General features: G+C 44.2%; 1 protein-coding gene and 1 pseudogene across 1 annotated transcript in view; both read right to left on the bottom strand.

Annotated features, from left to right (window-relative positions):
• The window catches only part of LOC128819568 (M1-specific T cell receptor alpha chain-like), a 235618-nt gene that overhangs the window by 139697 nt on the left and 87333 nt on the right, over positions 1-8588 (bottom strand). The gene's annotated exons all lie outside the window — the stretch shown is intronic.
• Positions 3378-8123, bottom strand: LOC128819574 (T cell receptor delta constant-like; annotated as a pseudogene).

Genomic DNA, 8588 nt, shown 5'->3' on the forward strand with positions numbered 1-8588 from the left:
CTGATCATGGGAGGCTTTGGCATAGCCAGGAATCAACCAAAGCTCTCCCTACAGAAATCCTAGAGCTGATGTCTATTTTCAAAGCTGTGCTTTGGAAAGACAGACATTCCTGGGAGCCCTGCACTCCCCATGCTTGAATAGTTTTGTAGGGGAAGATGAGGTTCCCAATTCTTCAGTTCAGACCATATCTGCTGACTGAAATATAAGGCAAAGGGAGAAAGAGAACTTGCCTTACTGTCCGGTAAATAACCATACTTCCAGCGAGTTTCTGTATATGTTAGATCTAATTTTGTCAGGAGCTTTTCCGGATTTTGGGACACAAAAAAGGTCAGATTTTGCCCAGCAGGTGCGGGAATATGATTATTACATTGTATTTTTAATATGGTATAAGAAAACAGAAGGGTTCAGTGGCACAGAAAGCTATCTAATGTTTCCCATTCTCATGGAGTTCTTCACGTAACCATGTAACCTCCTGGAAAGAGATTTATTCTTTCATGATGCTTTTAATGTTCTCTGCCACTGGAGAGAGCTCTCACCATTTTGAGTTGCCCAGATGGGCAGATGTCAGATACCACACTCCATGTGTGAGACTCACCAGGGGGAGAAAAATGTGCTAGATGTGAAAATTTTCCTCAAATTACTTTAAATGCTCTATTGAAGATCACATTGTGGGTGGTCTTGTCTCTGAAAATGCGGGAAAAACAGAAACTATCCCACAGCAATTTTTAGTGTTAGATTATCGTGGCCTTACTTTATTCTGGCCAAGATGGGCAACAGAAATCATTTCATCCACACATTGCACAGACTGTGCAGAGAAAATCCTTCCATCACACAAGGTTTTCACCAGAGTTTTCTTGTACTTATACAGTCAAAACCAGGAAAACTCATTGGTTCGATGCTCATTGGTGCCAAGTTCCACAGTTTGTAGTATTTGGTTTCCTATGGATGCCTTCACCTTCCATGTTATTTTGGTTCTCATTCTTTATTCTCTTATTGATCTTGTCCCAGACCAGGTGTCTCTGACCATGCCAGGGCTGATGTTTGGAGTTGATGTTCATTAATGCTCATTATCTTTTGTGTATCTTCTGTGCTGCTCCCAGTCTGCTGAGATGTGAATCTCCTCAGGCCTGGAGTGCTGGAACAGTCCTTTGAAAAGAAACTCCAGCTCCTTTCCCCCTGGGCAAAGGTGAACAAAACCCCTGACTACAGGTATATAAAGAAATTTTGAACTTCTTCTCATTTCCTCCAGTATGAGAAATGTATCACACAGAAATGCAGAAGGATTGAGGTTGGAAGGGACCTCTGGAGGTGACTGGGTCTCCCCTGCTCTAGCAGGACTGTCAGGAGCTGTTTGCCAAGGACCATGTCCAGGTGGCTTTTGAATGTCTCCAGGGACAGTGGCTCAGCCCCTGGAGATTTTCAAAGGCTGTCTGAGCACAGTCAAATATGGACACAAATTAATCTGCAGGAGAATAGGATAGTACTGTCAGAATGTATTCTACCAAAGTGTTCTCTTTATAATCATCCTCCATTCTGTTGGTATCATGGCATCCCTTCCAGGACAATATTATTTATTCAGATTTCAGGAGAATGCCACATTCAAATGTGCTTCTTTGAACAGAGGCTATTTTAATGTGGAGCACAGTTTCTCTACAAAACTCTCCTCAGCTGATGCCAGGTGTCAGATCTGCTGATTCTGTCCTTTTATGTGGAATTAACCACACTAGGACAGTCTTACTATTGGACTGGAAACAATTCAATTATCCTCCTTTCTTCAGCTGCATGTTCTGCCTTGCCAATGCAAAGTGAAAAGCCAGTGCCTAGTGGGGACAATCTGGGACCCTGTCATGAAATGAGGGCTTTAGGGCAATGAAACACTCACTGCCAGAGGTGTCAGCAAAAGCAGGTTTAGCACAGATTGGCCAAAGTGTGGCACAGTCCAACTGCAATGCTCACTGTGCAGCTTTCCTACATGGATGAATCAGGGACAGGAACATCAAATTGGAATTAATTTGGAAAGATGGATGTGGAGACTGGAGCAAGGAAGGGTAGAACTGTAAAAGGCAGACCCTCCCATTGAGTCATGAGGAGCAGAAAGGACTCTGCTGCTTTGTAAACTCCTTCTAGAGGAGGTGTGGATGAATCCAGTCCTAGTCCCAGACTTCATCAAGACTAAGTGATTATAACAGCACTTAATCATTGACCTTTCTTTCCTGTCCATCCGATTCCTCTGGTTGTGTCTGAGGGAGTATTCTCAAAATATAAATCTGCCAGAGAGACTGGGAAAAGGTGTGGAGTGCTTGAGCAAAAGGTTCTGGGTGTCACTGGAAAATCAGGATAAAGATCCTGGTGAATGGCTCCCTCTGTTTGATGTTATGGTGGTAGAATGCAGTAAATGAGCATTTCACTGGATTTGGATTTGTCATGCAAATTTCACAGAGCTTCTGCAAGGGCTGAGGCTCTTCTCTGGGTGTCTGCAGGGCCTGAGGGTCTGAGCTGAGCCAGCTCAATGCAGCAGTCCTTGCTGTGTCCTATGCAGAGGCTCTCTTGAAGGCAGCAGGAACTCAGGCAGGGGGAGCAAAGCCTTATTTCCCCTTCAGGATGTGGTTAACTTGTGTTGTCAAAAGCAGGGGAGGGTTAATGCTGCCTGGTGTGACTGAGTCAGAAATGGTGACCACAGCATCCTGCCTGTAGCTTGTGAGAGGGGGATGAGCTGGGGAAGGTGTGGGCTGGGCTCTGTTAGGTAAGAACCAAGTTGCTATGGAAACTATCCCTCCATCAAACCACTTCAAATTATTTTCTGGTGGCCCCTTCCTCCTCTCCCTGAGTGCAAAACAACAGCAGGGTTTCTTCTCTGCTGGTATGAGCATTTTCCTCCCTCATGCCTTCAGCAAGGACTCTCCTCACTGAGGCTCCTGAATGTGCCAGAGAGACACTGACCTGCACAAAGTCTGCAAAAGTGAAATTCAGCCAACAGGAAATCTACATTATCAAAGCCGTGTTTCAGATCCCAGTGGGCTTTAGGAAAGTTGGATTTCAGCAATTTCCATTCCAGCTTCAGATGGAAAAGCACAGAAATTCCACAACATTTTGGCATAGCAAAACTTTATTTTTGTCAGTACTACAGGAACCTAAATTGCACATGCAATTCACTTGGCAGAAAAAATACAGGCTTAAGAAAGAAATGAACATTATCTGGCTGAATTAAATCACTTCTGGTCCAACAAAGCTCTCCTCATCTGGCATACATTTTTATTCTTATTAAATCTATCTAAACCCAAAGGAACACATGGCAACGACTGGGCTTGAATTCCCTCAGCAGTGCTGCTCCCCTTCCACAGGCAGTAACACAACATGCCAGGGAAAGGTGCTTTTAAAAGGTCATCTATCTAGAGTGAGCATTGGAGTCTTCAACGCTATTGAAGCAGGTTGGACCCTTGTGTGCAAATGCCAGAAAGAGTGGGGAGATCTACTCAGCAGGAGGATGAGGATAAATCCACTCTGCTGAGTTGTCAGAGGAGGGGAAACAACAAAAGCACTTAAAAGTCTTCAGTGTAAATCAGCTGGCCAGGCAGGAGTGAACAGTATTCAATGTCTTCAGGGGAAGGTGCTGCCTTGTGTCCTGGGTGGCCTCTGTCAGCAGCTCTGCCCCTGCTTGTTCAACCCCCTTGTGCTGCTGGTTCACGTTCTTTCCTGCTCTTCTTCAGGCTCCTCTTCTCTTCATTCCCCATGTCTGGAAAAGCAAAGGGAGGTTTAAAGTACATTTAATGAAATTAGGCCTGTGAACCATTGTTTGATAGCTGTGAGCTCCCTTACCTCAGAAGAGAAACAACTTGATACTCATGAAGACATTGAAGGCGATGCTCTTTGCCAGCAGGACTCTCAAACCCAGCACAGCCATGGACAGCATGTTCACTCTCTGTCCTTCGGGGTCTGCTCAGAGACCAGAAAAGAGGGGAGAGATCATGGTCTAGGTTTTGATATTGTGATCTTGGCAGAAAGTGGGCAAAACCACAGAAGACAGTTTCAGGGAAAGGAAGAGCAGCAAAGGGACAGTCGATAGAGAGCATGGAACGACAGGGGAGCCCAGGGTCTGTCTCTGTTGCTTTTTGCTTCCTGGGGCTTGTGTGTAACTGCAGGAGCAACCTCGGAACAGCAGCTTGTGTCTGCTGAATGTGTTGTGTTCTGAGTCCTCTGCCCTGGAGAAAATACATTTCCATGCCTTTATCCCCCAGACAGCAATGGAACTTCACATCCTGTTTGGGTAACTCACCTTGTGCTGAGGGGTCTGTGCTGTTGCAAACCCTGTCACTGGTGCCTGTTCCTAGTTCTTCAGCCTCCTCTTCTGTAGCATGATAAAGAAAAGGCATTTTAAACTCTATCCACCATATATACAGGATTAAAAGAAATCTTCAGGTGACATTTCTTCTAGGAATTGAGGAAAGTTGGGGCTCAGATGATCTGTCATTCATTCCAACATTAACTTGAGGAGACAATTTCTCCATGCAATTGCAGGAAACAGAAGAATTCCTGCATTGGTTTTACTGTGTGAAAGACCTTCAGGACTACAAATATAATGGCACAAAATAGAAAACATATTTAGCAAGAAACCTCACAACACACCCCACCTTTTCCTTTTTGTAGGTTTTAGAAAGGCTGTTCCAGCTTGTGCTGCAGCAGGTTTGCTGCTAACAGGGTCAAATATTTAGTCATAAGGAAATTCACATTTTGAACAAATAGATTGTGTCTTCCCTCTTCTCCCCCAATAAAAGTATCTCAAAGTAATTCAGTAGTTGAAACCACTTCTTTCAGATGCTTTGAAACATCTTTCAGCTCTCCCTGCTGAAGTACCCAATGTCTGTCTCATCTCTGCTGGCTGCCCAGGGCAGTGCTGTCAAGAAGGAGAACACAAAGGCCCACAGGCCACTGTCTCCAGAAATAAGTGACAGCTGTGCCACCAAGCTGTACCTGGCTGTGTTGTTATCGTGCTGTTGTGGGATTGGGCCGTGCAGGTCACCTCTGTGTCTTTTGTCACATTGACCACTTTGATTGCATTGTACAACCCCTCTGACGTCCAAATGGATGTGCTCTGTTCATATACGACCTCCTGAGAGGGCATCTCCAAGCTGATGTCCTTTGTAAGGAAGTTCCTTGCCAAACAAGCTGCTTTCCCAGTGCTGCCACCTTCTTTCAGTTGCTTTGATTTCATCACAATGACTTGAGGGACAGAAGTTTCTGGAATGTCTGTAAAGAAAAGCAAGGTTTGGACAGGATTGATTTTACTGCAGACTTGACTGAGTGCTGAGTGACAGAAAACTCACATATACTCCAGCTGTGACAAATTTGTATCATTCTCATTTACTGTCTTTTATGTCATTGTTCCTTGCCGTTAGAGGTATAAGTCAGGAAAGAAGATTGCTTAAACTCACAACCAGCTGTCTCACAGGAAAACTATTGGTGTCAAAAGAATTTAGTAGCCAACAAATCATTGTGGTGCCATGATTTCTCTTTAAAGAAAATGCCTTTGCCTCTAGGTCATGTGATATGTGGAGATTCAAGAGTGATCTCAAAGACCAATGTCAGGACTTCACTCAGATTAGCAATTCGAAGTAGAGTAAAACTTTGGAACTGAAAGGAATCCTCCAGCAGCCTTCTTTGCCAGAAAGGGCTCAGTTTATGAAAGGCTGTCAGACAGATGCACAAAGATTGGTGTGTCTGCTTTGACAGGAGCATCCTGAGGGGTGTCTTGGGTAAAGAGAGGTGCATTAGGCTTTTCATTTTGCATGGTGTCTGCCTTGCAGGTGGGTCAAGAGGTCCCTGAGCTCTAACATTTTGTTCATCCCAGGGTACTGATGGAAGTTTGATCAAGGAGCTCTGATTTTACACCCTTTCCCCATCAGCTCTATGTCACTGCTGAGGAACTGAGGGGAAAGCCAAATTGTGCTCTGCCACAGCTTCATGGGTCGGCTCTCCTGATCCAACAGGCAGAACTACACACTCGTCCACACCTACAGCAACCAGACAGCCACCAGAAATCCAACATTTCCTTCTCAGCTGTTGTACCATGCTTGGCCAGAGCCTGTCAGTCCTGTGCATTCTGTGTTCTCTGAGAAGACCTTGAAAGGCTTTTCTTGTGGTCTCCTCTCCAGGCTTTCCAAAGAGCCAGAATACAAACAGGCTGCTTCTCTGCAATAGCTCCCTGGGCAAGATCATCAGCAAGCAATAATGCACACAGTGCAATTGTGGTTCAGAGAGCAGAAGATTTGTTTTATCTGACCCCAGAAGGCTCACTCGAGTCCCACAAGTTTGCATTACCTGACAGTACTGCCATGAATTCCTACCACTGCTTGCTTCTGGAAGGGATTCGTGTTTTATGTTTAGATCCAAATTTATTCAGAGAAAAAGTTGTTCCTCTCCTCTTGTTGCATCTTAGAAAGTCCCAGGATGAGCCCTCTATTCCTGAAAGCAATGGGCCTTAGCATTCTCAATGGGTGTTTAATCTGGAATAATCCAACCCCAACCAAAAGGAAAACATTCCCTGTCCTTAACTGAGGCCTCAACAGAATATGCCTGGAGAATCCCACAGTGGCACTAATCGTTGTTACTTTATGTCATTTTGATTTGGGGAATTGGCAAAAGATTGCATAGTAAAGTACTTGTGCTGTAAACACCTTAAAATGCAGTTTGGTATCTCCCAAAGGAATTCAAAAACAAAAGTGGAAAGTTGCTTTCATCCTGGAAACTTTGCCTTCAACTTATTAAGTATTTCAGCAGACTTGAAAGGGACTTTGATACTTAAGGCTCAAACAGGCTTTTACTGTCAAACATAATTCCATAGTCCCTGTGCTGCTCTGAAAAATATCCAGTCTTTAGCTAGAAAAAGAAAATCATTGAGCAGCATGGAAAGAAGAGGTATTTCTTCACAATGGTAAATTGATATTCCTTTGTCCCTTTGGAATTGTAAGTACACTGAGATTTTTCCCAAATTCACATTTATTCCCATGCTAAATAGCCTACGGACATGGAGTGATGTTAGGCAGCACCCAAGGCAATCCCACGTCTTTCTGGAAGTAGAGCAGGATGTTTAAGGGATGCAAAATAACATAAGATGATCTTTAAGTACTTTAAAGACATGCACATCTCAGCACTGCAACAATTCCTAAGGGATGCACCGGGATCTTTAAGATAACACAGATCAACATCGAAAAACCTTCTGCCAACCCCAGCTTTCTCATTTCCATAGAAAGGCTTGGGGTGACATGCACCTGTTTTGTACATCATGGAATTCCAAAGAATGATAGGAATAACTAAGGCTTCCTATAACCCCTACTCCCCACATTGCTCTTTTCAGAACCCACACAACCTGGCAGACAATTGTCTTTCATTCCAGGAGCTCTTGGATATGAGGCACTTGTGAGAATTTAAGCCCAAGGCTATTTAACCTCCTTCCTGCTCTGTCCCCAGGGCAGTGGAATTCCTTACCTGGGGACACTGTCAGTGGTGCCAGTGTCAAACCAGAACTTCTCAAACCAGGCAGTTACAGATCTGTCTCAAACCTCCTTAGCACTGTGAGCTCTTCACTGAGCTCTGCATTCCTGCCACAAGTCAGTCAGTGCAAGTCCACTGGAGAATTGGACACTGGACAGTAAATTTGGGCCAGAGTGCTGCCCTAAGTAGGAATCATTCATCACATGCTAAGCAGTGCCCTGCTGGTGTTTGGGGGTCATGGAATAATGGTGCTATGCAGAGTCAGCCCAGTTGTTGCTGGGAAAGATTCCTGAGCAGCTCCAAGCTGAGGGTGTGGCTTGAGTGCCTGGCTGGAGAGCGAGTGCATTCAAGGGATTATCGCAGCTGAAAATCCTTTCAGTGAACCCAAACCATTAAATTCCTTTCTCCACCTCCACCTTAATTTTAAATGAAGTTTTAGATATAAAGAAATGCCACTTACTTGGTACAACTGTGAGAGTCGTCCCTGGTCCAAATATAAGCTTATCCGTCCCCACACTGCTAATCCTTATTCCAATAACTCACTCTTTCTTCATGGTGTTCAAACTTGTTGTAAAAACAGGCGATGAAAAGACTTTAGTCCTCATTATCCATGGGTGTAAGTTCCTGAGAGGATCCAGGGGTAGATTTACTTCCAAAACTGGAAAGGAACAAAAAGTTAATTGAACTGTTCAGTGATTTCAAATGGCTTGATTGAGTATAGAATTTTCAACTTCTCCCTTTCTTCCACCTTTTAGAACCTCCATGAGTTCTTTTATGTATCCAGGACAAAAGGACATATAGGAAGCATGTTGTACTTCTCAATCACTAGAGTCACCCATCTCCTTTCCTTCCCAACATATCTCACCCGCTTTCCCTCCTGTTTTTGTACAGGTCCCTATGCTGTTTATATCATTGTGGTGTCCCAACCCCTGTACACTATGATATATTTCATAGCAAAAACTGTCTCTGTTCCTCTGCACGTAATTTTGGATTATACAGGCAGTCACATGACTTCTGCTGTGGTTTGAGACCCATCGTACCACATGAAGAAACACCATATGGCTTTCAAGGAAGGATCTAAAATAATATCAGAAATGTAG

This window comes from Vidua macroura, chromosome 27, assembly GCF_024509145.1.
Source record: "Vidua macroura isolate BioBank_ID:100142 chromosome 27, ASM2450914v1, whole genome shotgun sequence".
NCBI classification, from domain to species: Eukaryota; Metazoa; Chordata; class Aves; order Passeriformes; family Viduidae; genus Vidua; species Vidua macroura.